Source organism: Anas acuta, chromosome W, assembly GCF_963932015.1.
Source record: "Anas acuta chromosome W, bAnaAcu1.1, whole genome shotgun sequence".
NCBI classification, from domain to species: Eukaryota; Metazoa; Chordata; class Aves; order Anseriformes; family Anatidae; genus Anas; species Anas acuta.
In genome coordinates this window covers 12428546-12444713 of record NC_089016.1, presented here as the reverse complement: position 1 = coordinate 12444713, position 16168 = coordinate 12428546, and the positions used below count along the sequence as shown (strand labels likewise).

Below are 16168 nucleotides of genomic sequence, written 5' to 3'. Positions count from 1 at the left end.
AGGAAGGAGGCCCCACTGCAATGACTACATCTCATCACCTCATAAGCTCTAGCCAAGGGGACAAAAACTTCAGGGCTGTTGGGGCTTTCCATTCTCGCCAGCACCCTCTGCCTTCTCCTCTGCAAGCTTTCCTATGCTGTCCCACACTTTGCCCTATTTTCCTGAAGTCTGCAGACACCCATGTCTGTTCACCACCTTGCTCTCATCCCAGCATTTCTTCCTCATCGAGGCCAGTGCCAACCTTCCACATTGCATTTTGTGGCAGCTTATTCTCTCCTGCCCTTTCCTATTATCAAGCAAAGCTCCATCAGGGTGGAAACCACTCCTGATTAGGCATCCCAACCCAGCAGGCTCCTTGCGGCCTGGCAGCCAACCAGACACAAGTCACCTCAGCAGCATCTCCCAAGCCCTGGGCCTGCTGCTGGCCTTGCAGCTTCTTGGCTAGACACAGCCAAGCCTTGTGCCTCCTGCTGTCCAGTCATGGACTCAAGCAGAAGGGACAGGACAACCCATATGGGGGCCTTCTTTCTGTCTGGGTCCTCCTGGGTCTGGAGGCAGAGGGGATCCCCCAGTCAGCATGCCAAGCAGGTGCCTTCTGCTGGCCTTCCAGGGCCACTGCCAGATGTCAGCCCAAAAGTACAGATCCAAGGGAGAAGTCAAGGGTGACATGCCAGCTGCAGAGGCAGAAGAGACCTCACAGTCCCTGCCACAGTCACATTCCTCCTGCTGGGGCAGGAGATCCTGAGGCAGAGCTGACCTCCCTCTACTATCCTAGGGACTAGATTTGACCACTCTGTGTTAGAGATTAAGCAAAGTTTTAGATGGAGCGTTTGGCGTTCTGCTTGTGGTGTCAGGTCTCTGGTTAGGGTATGGGCACACATGATGCTTAAGGGTTTTGTTTACATCTGTCAAGAAGTCTAGGATGAAATAGAGCAATTTAATGTTAGTGTTAGGGGCAGTGATTCGGGTGAGCAAGAGAGTAAATGTAAGGGAAAGGCGGTATGGGCTGAGTTTTTCTTCGGGTAATACTTTGAGTTCTGCATTACAATAGTGGAGTCCTGTCAGGGTGTTTGTGTAATGTTTAGGTTGAGGGATTATTGTTACTGTTGAAAATAGTTTATAGGCCCTACAAGACTGTTTGAAGTCAGTGTCACAGCAGCCTCAACATTATATGAACCCTCTTATCTCTGCAAAGGTAAGCTTCTGAGCTCCTCCTCCCTTCTCTTCCCTCCATCAAATCTCACATCTGTCCTGGCCAGGTTACTCCTGACCTCCCCATATCAGTCATCTAACTGGGATCAGCTTTCTGATGGCTTTCATTATATTAAAGTACCTGTCTCACCTCTGCTGGCTACTCTATTCCGTAGTATTAGACTGCTCTATACTCTACTCTCTGTTGGCCATTCTAGTCTATAACTATGAAAGCCTCGCATGGGAACTGTTGCGGCAGATAACTTGAGGCCATGATTACAGACAGGCAAAGGCACTGTGCTGAGAAAAGTCTCGGTTTGTTTTGCTGAAGCAGAAGGCCAAGGCCTGATCCCAGCCACTGGGAGGGGAGATCCTGCACCCCCAGCACCTCCATGTCTCACTCAGGGCTCTTCCTGGAGTCTGTGGGGTAGGGGGACGATGCCCATAATATCATGTGAAGGACAGCATTATGACACCATCCAGTGTTTTCACATGGTTGAAAGGAAGATACACTGTCCCAATGCCACGAGTATGTGAAATATGTTCATCTGATTTGTGTCGATATGGAACAACACTAGGGCTGCATGGTATGATGAATGTGACCTCCTGTCTTACATACCCTTGTATTACGACGCGTCTAAGTGAAACAGAGTGGTTAATGTATATAGTAGTATCTTGCAAAAGAATCGTCTAGCAGTTTGTGTCAATAGAGGGTTTGAAGGGTAAACCTTGAGACTCGGGTCTAGGGGACAAGAGAACAAAGGAGTTTCCAAAAACTGCTGACTTTTGCATGGGACAAGTCTCTGATATCTGGGATAAGAGAACAAAGGGGTTTCAAAATAACTGCTAACTACTGCATGTAATGATTATATTGTGTAACTATTGCAGACCCGCTGCACGGGTCTCTGATATCCAGCTAAGAGATGACCAAATAAGAAGAAGGGGGGAAGATGAAGAACAATCGAAGGACAAAGCCTGGAAGGAAGACTATGAGCCTTCAGTACGAGTGACCCCCCAGAGGGACCACCGGAGACGGATATGCATGCGTCCGTGGGATGGTTCGGATCCCAGGAAACTAATTATAATAACCCTGCCTTTTCCTAAAAGTGTTGTAGAATATTTATTAGCTTAGGAGCATAAAAAACAGTCACCTGATGTCATAGGTGTGCATCTTGGTGGAGTAGAGACTCCCGGCGCACCCAGTGCTGTTTGCTTGCCTCTATTCCTTTAAGAAATTGTAAACTTTAATTGCAATCCTATTTGGGACTCAGTCATTTATTGCAAGTATAACACGTCTGGGGCCAAGGGGACAAAGGTGTCAGTGCTGCTGCAGCCTTCCATTCTTGTCAAAGCCCTCTGCCTTCTCCTATGCTGTCCCACACCTCTCTGAAGGCTGCAGACAGGCACTTCTCTTCCCCACCTTGCTCTCACTCCACTATTGCCATGATTTGACTGATGCCTCTCCACTCCCACCAGCTGTTCCTTCAAACACAAGGGCATGGGCAGATCCAAACTCCCTCTGGGTGACCTCTGGACCCACAGCACCAGTTCCAGTGCCTCACCTCCAAATCAAGAATTTCATCTGACTATCCACTCTAAATCTACCCTCTTTAAGTTTGAAACCATTCCCCTTGTCCTATCACTGCACACCCTGAGTAAAAGTCTCTCCCCAGCTTTTCTGTTGGCCCACTTTAAGTACTGGATGGATGTTATAAGGTCTCCTCAGAGCCTTCTCCAGGCTGAACAACCCCAATTCCCTCAACCTGTTTTAATAGGAGAGGTGCTCCAGCCCCTTGATCATCCTTGTGGTCCTTGTCTGGACTCACTCTAATAGCTTCAAGTCATTCTTGTATTGGGAGCCCCAGAGCTGAACGCAGTACTCCAGGTGGGGTCTCATGAGAGCAGGTGGGAGTCTCATGAGGTTCCCACAAGCAACCTCTCAAGCCTGTCCAGTTCCTTACCTCCAAGAAGGAACATGACGACCTATAGTCAGGTCTACTACCTGTAAGGGTCCTACTGGGTATATAGGCAGAGGGGATCTCACAGTTGGCATGGCAATCAAGTGTCTGCTTGTACTGGGTCTGACAGGGATGGAGTTAATTTGCCCTGCAGCAGCCCACATAGTGTTGTGCTCTGCGCAAGGTGAAGTTGCTCAAGGAGTCCTCCTAGCTTGGCATCAGCCACAATTGAGCTGAAAATGTGCTCCGTGTCATCATAAAGGGAGATAACAAAGAGGGTCAATGGTGTAGACCCAAGTGCCCATCACTGAGGGATGCTGCTGGTATCTGGCTGTCAGGAGGACTTTGTACCACTAATGTCCAACCACCCTCCCCCTCACATCATCATCCCTTTCTTCAGTCCAGATATCACCAGTCTGGCTAAAGGGAGACTCCAGAAGAGCATGGCAAAGGCCTTGATAAAGTCCAGGTTCACCACATTGCCTTCTTTCCCCTTCCCTACTGCTTCAGCAATTTCTTTTTTTTTTTTTTTTCCTGCCACATACCTGAAGATGGCTGTGGCAGGACTTTCCCCATCATGTCACAAGGAGCAGAGGTGACAGTTGCAATTCTCCTCGCCCTTGTATTTATTTATTTATTTACTGTCATTCTTAAGATTCTTTTGATGCCTGCCTTTTCCAAGTCCCCAGAAATCTCTGAGCCAAACCTCTGTCAGCCCAGTCCAGAAAGTCACGGTAATGTGACATGGAGGAGAGCAGCATGTGCATTGAATCTGTGCAAGAGGCATGACAGAAATCTCACAGGGACAACACGGGTTGTTTCTGAAGTCACACAGGGCAGCGTCAGGGCTCTGTGAGGTGCCTATGTCTGAGCTGGCCTCCCATGCTCCTCAGACACATGGGGCTGTTGAGAGACACAGGTCCCTGCCTTGCACATCCACAGGCAGTGCACTGCAGTGTCCCTGTGGCTCCTGCAGCCACTGCCAGAGGCTGGGAGGCACCTCAGCCCTGCGGTGCCTCACCCTGCTCTGCCCTCCTCTGAGATACCCCAAGGCATGAGGAATGGGAACAGAGACATTCAAGGAAGCATATCCCAGAGCTGCCTTCAGGTGGCTTCCCAGGGGACGTTACTTGGTCTTGTGACACTATCTGCCCAGCTGGCCTTCATGAGACTTCTAGGAATAGCTGATGGCCTTTGTGCTCCTTCATGTTCATCTCTCCACACACATATGATGTGCCTGCTGTTACCAGCATTGGGTTTCTCTTTCCATGTCTCAGCCATTGCTGAACCTCCTGCCCATACACCCCACACCTATGAGCTTGTGATGGCGGTCTCTAGAGTATGAAAAATGAACAAAAGAAAACCTTATTCCTGCAATGCTTTATGAGTCATATGCAGAAGATAAAGGGCTTTTTTTTTTTTTTTTTTTTTTAAGATTATCAGGTCTTATCAGCTCATCAGTTTCCTCACTGCATGCTTGAGCTCCTGGTTCCTCATGATGTAGATGAGGGGGTTCACTGCTGGAGGCACCACCGAGTACAGAAATGACACCACCAGGTCCAGGGATGGGGAAGAGATGGAGGGGGACTTCAAGTGGGCAAACAGGACAGTGCTGACAAAGAGGAAGACCATGGCCAGGTGAGGAAGGCACGTGGAAAAGGCTTTGTGCCGGCCCTGCTCAGAGGGCATCCTCAGCACAGCCCTGAAGATCTGCACATAGGACACCACAATGAAAACAAAAGAACCAGAGTAAAGAAAAACTGAAAACAAGTAGCTCAAATTCTCTGAGGTAGGAATTTGAGCAGGAGAGCTTGAGGATGTGAGGGACTTCACAGAAGAACTGGTCCACAGCATTGCCTCGGCAGAGGGGAAGGGAAAAAGTGTTGGCCGTGTGCAGGACAGCATTGAGAAAGCCACTGCCCCAGGCAGCTGCTGCCATCTGGGCACAAGCTCTGCTGCCCAGGAGGCTCCCGTAGTGCAGGGGCTTGCAGATGGCAACATAGCAGTCGTAGGCCATGACGGTGAGAAGAAAATACTCTGCTCCAATGAAGAACACAAAAACGAGGACTTGTGCAACACACCCTTGATAGGAGATGGACCTGGTGTCCCAGAGGGCATTGGCCATGGCTTTGGGGACAGTGGTGGAGATGCAGCCCAGGTCGAGGAGGGTGAGGTTGAGGAGGAAGAAGTACATGGGGGTGTGGAGGTGGTGGTCACAGGCTATGGCAATGAGGATGAGGCCGTTGCCCGGGAGGGCAGCCAGGTAGATGCCCAGGAAGAGCACAAAGTGCAGAAGCTGCAGCTCCCGTGTGTCTGCGAATGCCAGCAGGAGGAACTCGCTCACAGAGCTGCTGTTGGGCATTTTCTGACACTGAACACAGTTGTCTGTTGAAAAGGAGAAGGCAGAATAAAGTTAGAAGAGACTTCTCTGAGGAAAACATATTGAAAGTCTTAGAGCACTCTCATCCCAAGCCTCTCTCTTTGCAGGAGAATCTTTCTGCAGCTCTATCAATTGAGTCCTGGCTGGTTCTTTGTGAGGCTGGCACTGCGAGCAGGGATTCCTGTGGGCTCCAGAGGAGTCCTTCCTGCCGTGAAGCATTCAGGAAGCAGGAACAAGGGGGAAACTGAAGTTCAGTCCACTTATAAGATCCATGAACTTCGCAGCGTTGTTCCAAAGAACACCTCCCTCCAATATAGAGCAAGGCAGATATTCTTATGCTTAGTACAACAAGCACACTCTACTGTTTCCCAATATGTAGAGAGCTTAAAGCAGAGAAGCCCCAGTCCCACTGCAGATGGACAGAATCCTCACCTTGTCTGCAAGTGCATGAGCAGGATCTCAGCTTCTCCCTCTTTGCCAGTGCTGCAGAGGCCTCACTCCAGCTGCCCACAGACAGCCAGTCAGCAACACGGACATGGCCTTAATGCAGAGGTGTCTTCTCCTTGGGGCTCCTGGAGAACACAAGGATGCCAAGAGAGAGCTGCATCCTGCTGGAGAGCAGCCTGCAGCCCAGGAGGATGCCCCTCAGACAACTGAATTTTTGAAAGCTGGGCTGTCCCAGCATCCCAGCTGCAACCCTGCAGTGTCTTGAGGAGTCTTGGCCACTCTGCTCTTGGCTGTCCAGGGGCAGCTGGCTTAGGGCACTCTAAGGGACTTTTGCCAGACGTCCTCACCTCACAGTGCAATCCAGCAGGACTCTCAAAGCCTACTGCATTGCCCACTGCCCTCCCAGAAACAAGACCAAGCAGCAGACCCTTCCAGGACCTGCAGCTGCATGGCCCTGCAGCCAGACACTTACCTTGCCAAGGGCTGTGCAAATTTCTCCTGCAGGCAGCTCTCAGCATCCACCCACTTCCAACTGCTCCAAGCCCTCTCTCCTTCTCTCCTCTCCCCGTGCCAGCTGCGGTCAGAGACCCAGCCCTGCTGCGCTGTTCAGAGGAGCTGCTCCTGGGCAGAGCTGTTGTCCTGGTTTCAGTTAGCACAGAATTAATTTTCTTCCTAGTAGCTGGTGGAATGCTGTGTTTTGGCTTAGGATGAGAAGAGTGCTGATAACACCCCGATGCTTTAATTGTTGCAGAGCAGTGCTTATACTAAGCCAAGGACATCTCAGCCTTTTGCTCTGTCCTGCCAACGGACAGGCTGGGGGTGCAGTAAGAGCTGGGAGGGGACAGACCCAGGACAGGTGACCCAAACTAGCCAAAGGGGTATTCCATACCATCTGACGTCATGCTAAACAATATATAGGGGTGGCTAGCCGGGGGGAGGGGGCCGGACTGCTCGGGGTTAGGCTGGGCATCGGTCAGCGAGTGGTGAGCAATTGCATTGTGCATCACTTGTTTGTACATATTATTATTATTTCCCTATTATCACCATTGTATTATTATTGTTATTATTGTTATTATTGTTATTATTATTTTGTTATTATTATTTTCCTGTCTTATTAAACTGTCTTTATCTCAACTCACGGGCTTCACTTTCCATTTCTCTCCCCCGTCCCAGAGAGGGAGGGGGGAGGGTGAGCGAACGGCTGCGTGGTGTTTAGCTGCCGGCCGGGTTAAACCACGACAGCTGTCTCTCTGCACCAGGGCCCTCTTGCCACGAGCTCTCTCTGTCCCAGGAACCTGGCCCAGCTCAGCACCAGAGACCCAGCCCAAGGCATTGCTATCACCCCTCTGGGGGCTTTGGTGATGAGCCCACAAGCCTCAGGCACTGAGAAACAATTGAAGAAATCTCTCCAGAAGTCCAGGTCAGATGTATGTTTCCTACAGTGTCTCCCTGAGGGCCAGCACTGACACAGCCTCCCTTGAAGCTCGTTGGAGCAGAACAATGGACGCAGCGAGGACAAGAAGACAAAGGCAATGTGAAGGTGACACTGAGGTGTACACAAAGTGTATGCGTTTCACCAAGCACAAAGGCCCAGACAATAATGAATGATTTAAAATTTGAAAAGACTGAAAAGGAAGATAAATTTGTTATAATCACAATAATTATAATAATAAGAATATATACAGAGCAAGTGATGCACCATGCAATTGTTGAGAAGCCCCTCACCAATGCTCAACCTGTCCCTGAGCATTGGTCCCTCTGATACTGGCCAAATCCCTGCATCAGGATCTGTCATGCACGTCCCTTGGCCTTAATTTCCTTTAGTGCAAAATCAGCTTTCAGAGGATTTTGGAGTATTTTCTTCCCTTTCTCAAATACTTCCTCTGCTCTGTCACCCCGCACGATGATGCCATTGATGTAGTTCAGGTGTTCAGGAGCTTCTTCCTCTTCCAGTGCAGTCTAGGTCAGACCATAGTCCATCAGGGCTGTGTTTCCAGCCCTGGGGCAGTTGATTCCAGGTTGCAAGCAAGCTGCGGCTTTCACTCTGCTGGAAAACGGATGGAGAAAAATGCATTAGCGATATCAATTGTGGCAAAACACTTGGGTGCCTTTGATTCCAGTTTGCATGGAAGCTCTACCGTGTCCGGCATGGCAGCACTCAGCATTGCATGACTTCATTCAGGCCACGATAGTCCTCTGTTAGAGGACTCGGTTGGTGCTATACTGACTCAGGTGCACGGTTGTGGTAGTGATTGGCACCAGCTGTCCTTCAACCCTCATCAACCCCACAACAGAAAAGTCCTTTGAGAGACCAAGGCAAGGTAGACAACAGTTTAATGTCCTCCATCTCCAAGGCAGCTATGCCAAAAGCCCACCGATACCCTTTTGGGTCCTTAAAATATCTATCCTCTCCTGAAGTTGTCTCTTGCAAGGATGCACAGAGTCTCTGGGTTAGTGCCAATGGGTTGTTTTTCCCACTTCTTTCCACTTAGACACACTTCAGCCCTGAAGGATGACGTTAGGCAAAAGCTGATATCTCTGACATGACAACCAGAGGTACTGCTTGGCAGAGCGAGGAGGCTGTGTTGCCCGGGGCATGGGGGCACTCTGCAGGGCTGTGCTGGGCAGGCTGGGAGGCAGCGCCAGCTCATGGGGTCACTGCCATTGCCCCAGGGCTGCAAGGAATCACTCGCCAGGCTCCTTTGCTGGGGCTGCTACATGCCCTGGGGCTGCACAGCTCTCCTCTGCCTGCTCACACCAGACTGAGCACTTGAGCTCTGGTCAGTGCACCTTGGAAGAGATCCCACCTTAGGAGGGAAGTGCTGCAGTGGAGGCCAGCTGTGCCACTGCCTTGCCCACTGCCTGTTCCTGCCTACACTCCCAGCACAACCCCACAGCAGCACTGGCACTAATTTCCAGGAGCAGCCAGGCCTGACCCCACCAGCAGGGCTCAGCAGGAGAGAGTGGCAGTGGCAAGAGAGCAGCTCTGCATGCCCCAAGCACTGGTGCTCCCTGGCCATGCTGCTGGGGTGGGACTCTTTTCCTCTGCACCCCTGCACACAGGCACTGCCCCTGCAGAGCCAGACCAGGTCTCAGAGGAAGGACGTCAGACAAAGAAGGCAGTGCAGGCTCCTTCAGTTTGTTTACATTCACACAGAGTGTGGCTCCACATGAACAGTGTCTATGAGCTATGTTTGATAGGTACAAACTGAAATGGAAAGGTGAAGAACAATATCATTTTAATGGGCAACATTAGCTGAATTAATATCTGTAATAAGAATATGCACAGCCACAAACAAAACAAAACAAAACAAAGTATATTGCCTATTCCTCCACTTATTGGCATGATAAATCATGTGCAGAAGCAGATAGGGAATTTCTTGCATCCAAAACACATCTAGTTATCAATTTCCACAAGGCATGCTTGAGATCCTGGCTACTCATGCTACAGATCAGGGCGTTCACTGCTGAAGGCAGCACCGAGTACACAACTGCCACCAGGGGTCCAGGGATGGGGAGGAGATGGAGGGAGGCTTCAGGTAGGCAACTATGACAGGGCTGAGAAAGAGGGACACCATGGCCAGGTGAGGGAGGCACGCAGAAAGGGCTTTGTGCCAGCCCTGCTGTAGAGACAACAGGACTGTCACCTAGATACACAAGGTCAAATCCAAATACACTGCTCCTACCTGTGGCAGCTGGGCTCTTGGGCCTGAGCCCCTCCTGGATGCTGGGACTGCTTCCCCAGCTCCAGAAGAGATGGGAAGAGGAGGATACTGAGACCAGTGAATTTAAGCTGAGTTCTTTATTGCCTTTAACTACCAAGGAAGCCTGGTTCTATATATACATTAGATTATATAGTCAAAGCTAACACAAAATGTAACATTCAGAATGTTAAGAATTAGATTATTAAAAACAAAATAAAATATTGTTCAAATATTGACAGAGAAAAATAATTTTTAAAATGCTGTATCATTTTCCGAAATACCCTTTGATGTCTCTTAGGACTAGTATTATTGATTATGTTATGATAACACTAGTAGCTATACAAATGATATATAATAAGAATGACAATATGAATGATACTATTTTATTATTAAGTATATATCTTTGCAATACATCACTGATGCTTAAGAAGCATGTATTGAAAAAGCTTCCTCACTGCATGCTTGAGCTCCTGGTTCCTCATGATGTAGATGAGGGGGTTCACTGCTGGAGGCACCACCGAGTACAGAAATGACACCACCAGGTCCAGGGATGGGGAAGAGATGGAGGGGGACTTCAAGTGGGCAAACAGGACAGTGCTGACAAAGAGGAAGACCATGGCCAGGTGAGGAAGGCACGTGGAAAAGGCTTTGTGCCGGCCCTGCTCAGAGGGCATCCTCAGCACAGCCCTGAAGATCTGCACATAGGACACCACAATGAAAACAAAAGAACCAAAGAGTAAAGAAAAACTGAAAACAAGTAGCTCAAATTCTCTGAGGTAGGCATCTGAGCAAGAGAGCTTGAGGATCTGGGGGATTTCACAGAAGAACTGATCCACAGCATTGCCATGGCAAAGGGGAAGGGAAAAAGTGTTGGCCGTGTGCAGGACAGCATGGAGAAAGCCACTGCCCCAGGCAGCTGCTGCCATCTGGGCACAAGCTCTGCTGCCCAGGAGGCTCCCGTAGTGCAGGGGCTTGCAGATGGCAACGTATCGGTCGTAGGCCATGATGGTGAGAAGGGAAAACTCTGAACCAAAGAAGACGAAAAAGAGGACTTGTGCAACACACCCTTGATAGGAGATGGACCTGGTGTCCCAGAGGGCATTGGCCATGGCTTTGGGGACAGTGGTGGAGATGCAGCCCAGGTCGAGGAGGGTGAGGTTGAGGAGAAGAAGTACATGGGGGTGTGGAGGTGGTGGTCACAGGCTATGGCAATGAGGATGAGGCCGTTGCCCGGGAGGGCAGCCAGGTAGATGCCCAGGAAGAGCACAAAGTGCAGGAGCTGCAGCTCCTGCGTGTCTGCGAATTGGAGCAGGAGGAATTCGCTCACAGAGCTGCTGTTGGGCATTTTCTGACATTAAACACTGCTGTCTGTTGAAAAAGAGAAGGCAGAATAAAGTTAGAAGAGACTTCTCTGAGGAAAACATATTGAAAGTCTTAGAGCACTCTCATCCCAAGCCTCTCTCTTTGCAGGAGAATCTTTCTGCAGCTCTATCAATTGAGTCCTGGCTGATTTTTCTGAGGCTGGCACTGGGAGCAGGGATTCCTGTGGGCTCCAGAGGAGTCTTTCTTACCGTGAAGCATTCAGGAAGCAGGAACAAGGGGGAAACTGAAGTTCAGTCCACTTATAAGATCCATGAACTTCGCAGCGTTGTTCCAAAGAACACCTCCCTCCAATATAGAGCAAGGCAGATATTCTTATGCTTAGTACAACAAGCACACTCTACTGTTTCCCAATATGTAGAGAGCTTAAAGCAGAGAAGCCCCAGTCCCACTGCAGATGGACAGAATCCTCACCTTGTCTGCAAGTGCATGAGCAGGATCTCAGCTTCTCCCTCTTTGCCAGTGCTGCAGAGGCCTCACTCCAGCTGCCCACAGACAGCCAGTCAGCAACACGGACATGGCCTTAATCCATGGCCTTCTCTCCTCTCCTCATGCCAGCTGTGTTCAGAGCCCCCAGCCCTGCTGCGCTGTGCAGAGGAGCTGCTCCAGGCTGCTCTTCTTCTGCACCAGGGCCCTCTTGCCACGAGCTCTCTCTGTCCCACGAGCCTGGGCCACCTCAGCAGCAAAGGCCATCCCAAGGCATTAGAATCACCCCTCTGGGGGCTTTCCTTATGAGCCCACAAGCCTCAGGCACTCAGAGACAATTGAAGAAATCCCTCAAGAAGTGCAGGTCAGCTGAAGGTTTCCTACAGTGTCCCCCTGAGGGCCAAAATTGACACAGCCTCCCTTGGAGCTCATTAGAGCAGAACATTGGAGGCAGTGAGGACAAGGAGACAAAGGCAATGTGAAGGTGACACTGATGTGTAGGAAAACTGGATGTGTTTCATTAAGTACAAGGGTAAGGCCTTGACCCCTGGCCCCTGGGAAGGGAGATCCTTTCCCTTCCCACCTTGCTCAGGGCTCTTCCTGGGGCAGTAGGAGATGGGGATTTCTTTCTCTTCATGTCCAGTCTCAACATCCTGAAATCAACTTTGTGGCATTATTTTTGTCTCATGCCATTTTTCCCTACGGAGGAAAGCTAAAACATCTCCAAAATCATCTTTCAGACAGTCTCAGGCTCCTTTTGCTCTGCTTGGATGCTCTATGCCACTGGGCCAGAGAAACCCATGTCTCTCAGCCTCTCTACACAGGGCAGGTACTTTAGACCCTCAACCCCACCTTGGCACAATCTCTCTGGGCACCACCCCATGCCCTCAAAAGCGAGGAGCTACACACTGGGTCAGCCCTGTGCAGGTGGTGTCACACCATATTGGAGCTGAATCTGATAACTCAGATATTCTTGGTGGCCATGCTCCTCGTAAGGCAGCTCTGTAGAATGCTAGCCTGCTTCCTGGTGAGCAGGCACTACTGCTCATATGTATCCCATGTGGTGCTCAGGCCCTCCTCCTCCTGGGCACTGCTCACTCAGCACAGTCCCGGTTTGCCCTGATGTGTGGGGTTCCTCTTCCTCTTCTGTAGGACTAGGCTCTTCTCCTTGTAAATGTCAAGAGGTTTTTGTATGTAAGATCCTGCAGTTTCTCAAGGTTCCCCCGGACAAATGCCCCATTCTGTGAACTGTTAATGTCTGCAGGGAGATGTCTCATCCTAACTGTGCTCTCTCTCACAAGATCTCAATCTATGACAAGGTGATGTGCTCACTGGATGAGGGAATGACTGTGGATGTGGTTTACCTAGACTTCAATAAGGTTTCTGAAGCCATTTCCCGCAGCATTCTTCTTGAGAAACCAACTGCACAAGGCCTGGATGGACGTACACTTCATTGGGTAAAAATCTGGCTGGGTGGCCAGGTCCAAAGAGCTGTGGTGAATGGAGCTAAATGCAGCTGGAGGCCACTCACTAGTGGTGTCCCCTAGGGCTCAGTACTGGCTCCAGTTCTCTTCAATATCTGCAATGATGATCTCGGTGAGGGGATAGAGTGAGTTTGTAGACAAGACCAAGTTAGGAGTGAGACTTGATCTACTCAAAGGTAGGAAGGCTCTGCAGAGGGATCTGGATAGGCTGAACTCATGGGCTGAGGCCAACTCTATGAAGTTCAACAAGGCTATGCGCTGGGTCCTGCACTTGGGGAACAACAATCCCACTCATGCAGGGAGAAGAGAAGTTGGACAGCTGCCTGGGGATAAGGGCCCTGGGGATAGTGGTAGATAGTCGGCCGAATATGAGCCAGCAGTGTGCTCAGGTGGCCAAGAAGGCTAACAGCATCCTGCCTTGTACCAGGAATATTGTGGTCTGCAGGATAAGACATGATTGTCCCCTGGTAACTCAGACCTGGTGAGGCCAAACCTCAAGTTCAGCTCTGGGGCCCCTTGTATAAGAAGGACATGGAGCTATTGGAACGAGTCCAAAGGAGGGCCATGAGCATGATTCATGGGCTGGAGCACCACTCCTATGAAGACGGGCTGAGGGAGTTGGGATTGTTCAGCCTGGAGAAGAGAAGTCTCTGGGGAGAGCTTACAGTGGCCTTCCAGTACCTAAAGGGGACTACAGGAAAGCTGGGGAGGGACTCGTCATCAAAGAGTGTAGCGATAGGACTAGGGGTAATGGTTTAAACTGAAAGAGGGTAGATTGAGGTTAGGTATTAGAAAGAAGTTCTTTACTCAGAGGGTGGTGAGGAACAGGCTGCCCGGAGAAGTTGTGGATGCCCCATCTCTGGAAGTGTTCAAGGCCAGGTTGGACAGGGCTTTAAGCAAGCTGGTCTAGTGGAAGGTGTCTCTGCCCATGGCAGGCGAGTTGGAATTATGTGATCCGTAAGGTCCTTTTATACCCAAACTATTTTGTCATTCTGTAAATATGAAACACAGCACCGTACCAGCTACTAGCAAGAAAAATATACCCTATTGCAGCCAAAACTAGGACAATATCCACCCCTCATTCCATAGCATGTCTGCCGTGCTCTGGTCTGACTCTTTCCATTTAATCACCACCACCTTTCCTGTCTTTTGATATGCACACAAAAATGTTATTATTAGTCTGTTAGTCTATTAGTGCCTATAACATTAACATTAACATTAAGAAGAACAATAATAATGTCTTCCTATTGTATCCTATGAAACTGTCTTTACCTCAACCCATGAAATTTTACGTTTTTTTTCCTCCCAGTTCTCTCCTCCATCCATTCATTGGATGAATAGCTTTGTAGTGCTGAACTGCCTGCAGAGTCAAACCACAGCAAGTCTGCTTGGTGCCTAGCGTGAAGCACAAAGGTTGAGATGCCAGATCTCACCACAGCATTTTAAAAGTAAATTGTTATAAACATTAGATCAGTTTAACAGTTGCTGATCACAATGTTGATCTTTTTGATTTGGGGTCTGTTGTGCTTGTTTTCAGAATTGTGTTGCATAGCACATTACTAACTGTCTTCCATGTCATTCCATTCATTAATTCTGGGGGCTGGTCTAAGGTTACTGCCTTGCTGTATTGGATAAAACTGACTTCTGATAGAATAAAATTATTGCTGCCCCCGTAACTCAGGAACCATCTCTTCAGCTCTTAGAAATTATTTAGAATTACACTCTTTTATACTCTTTGCCTTTTCTCCTCGAGAGTAAATCTATGCAGGGTGGGGTGGTGATGGTGAGTGGAACTGGGATGGACAGTGGGGGATGCTTTTTACCACTTCTTCCCACTCCCTTTCTCCTGAACCTCCCCCTTCTCCTCCAGGACAGGTATATAGCCTGTCCAAAGCCACTCCAAACCATGCAACTGGCGCTGCAGACACTCCGGCTCCTGAGGTGGACCCAAAGTTAAACTGACACACGTGACAGACCTTATAGCCACTCCCAAACCTGCGATAGCCCCTGCAGCCACTCCAACTCATCCAAAAGGCCCTGCAGCCAGAACAACCCCTGTGTTGGGCCCTGCAGCCTCTCCAGCACCTGCACTGGGTTCCATGGCTGGGCCACAGAACCAGCCTGTGCCAGCATCAGTTGCCTCTACATGCAAGAGAAAACAGTGGGTGTGAATGTCAGTTTTTATTCAGAGAGGAAACAAACTCCTACGCGGACAAGAAAGGAGGAAAAAGAAGATGTGGCAGGTTTCTCCAAAGTTGGGCCATCTTGGAAGCAGGGGGACAAAGAAGAAGAGATCATATAAACATCAGAAACCAAGTGATCCCTTTCCCAGGGTAAGCTAAGAGGTATGGTAAAATATTTAAGCCATCATGTCAGTGAGCACATTGTCAGCTGGCTGCTCCAGTGGTGGGAGAACAGGGCCAATAGCCTGGAATTGGAGAGCAGGGAAGCCAAGCAGCCAGAATCTCCCTCTAGGGAAGGGGTGATTGACAAAGCGATTGGAAAAGGGCACAAGGAACTTACTCCCATCATGCTTGAAGGAAAGGTCTCCCTTGAAGGAAGATCTTGTATGTCAACCAGGAAAGTGGAGCACCATGCAGAGGGGTATCCGGTACCTGAGGAAATTAGGCATGCTGAAGGCGATTTGTAGAAACATAGTTAACAAACAGCTATCCAAAGATCCAGATGAAGTCAAGTGTATATGACCGATGTGGCAGGAGTTTGTACAGAGCACACCGTCATCATATGCCAACCCATGGGCAGTAATGACCAGGAAAGACCAAGAGGAACCCATGGTGGATGAATTGGCTAGCCAGCTATGGCATTACAAAGAAAGTCTCTCTTCTTCTCTATGGGCCTGTGTCTTGTCCAGAAAGAAACTTTCCCAAGAGGTCCAACAACTATAAGAGAATACGGCTTTCTCCCCCCCTGCATGAGCCAATAGCTCAGCTATCAGATGTAAGCATGCCTCTGCTCAAGAAATGTGACATAGTGGGTACATACGAGGTTCCATCCTGTGCTTTTGATAGTCTGACCATGGAGAGACCATCAGAAAATGGGATGCAAAAATCGACCTCCACCTTAGAGGCACGGATACATGAAGAGCAAGGAAAAAAAAAAACTTTGTCAAAAAGTGGTTCTTCTGAGACACTTGCTGCTGCAATTTCTAGTGGGTAATCCTCCAAACAGAGTAAAGAA

At 49.4% G+C, this 16168-nt stretch overlaps 1 long non-coding RNA gene and 1 pseudogene across 1 annotated transcript in view; one reads left to right on the top strand and one right to left on the bottom strand.

The window, feature by feature from the left end:
- Positions 1 to 16168, top strand: part of LOC137846977 (uncharacterized) — a 209431-nt gene that overhangs the window by 78300 nt on the left and 114963 nt on the right. The window lies entirely within an intron of this gene.
- LOC137847075 (olfactory receptor 14C36-like) lies at positions 4599 to 5681 on the bottom strand (annotated as a pseudogene).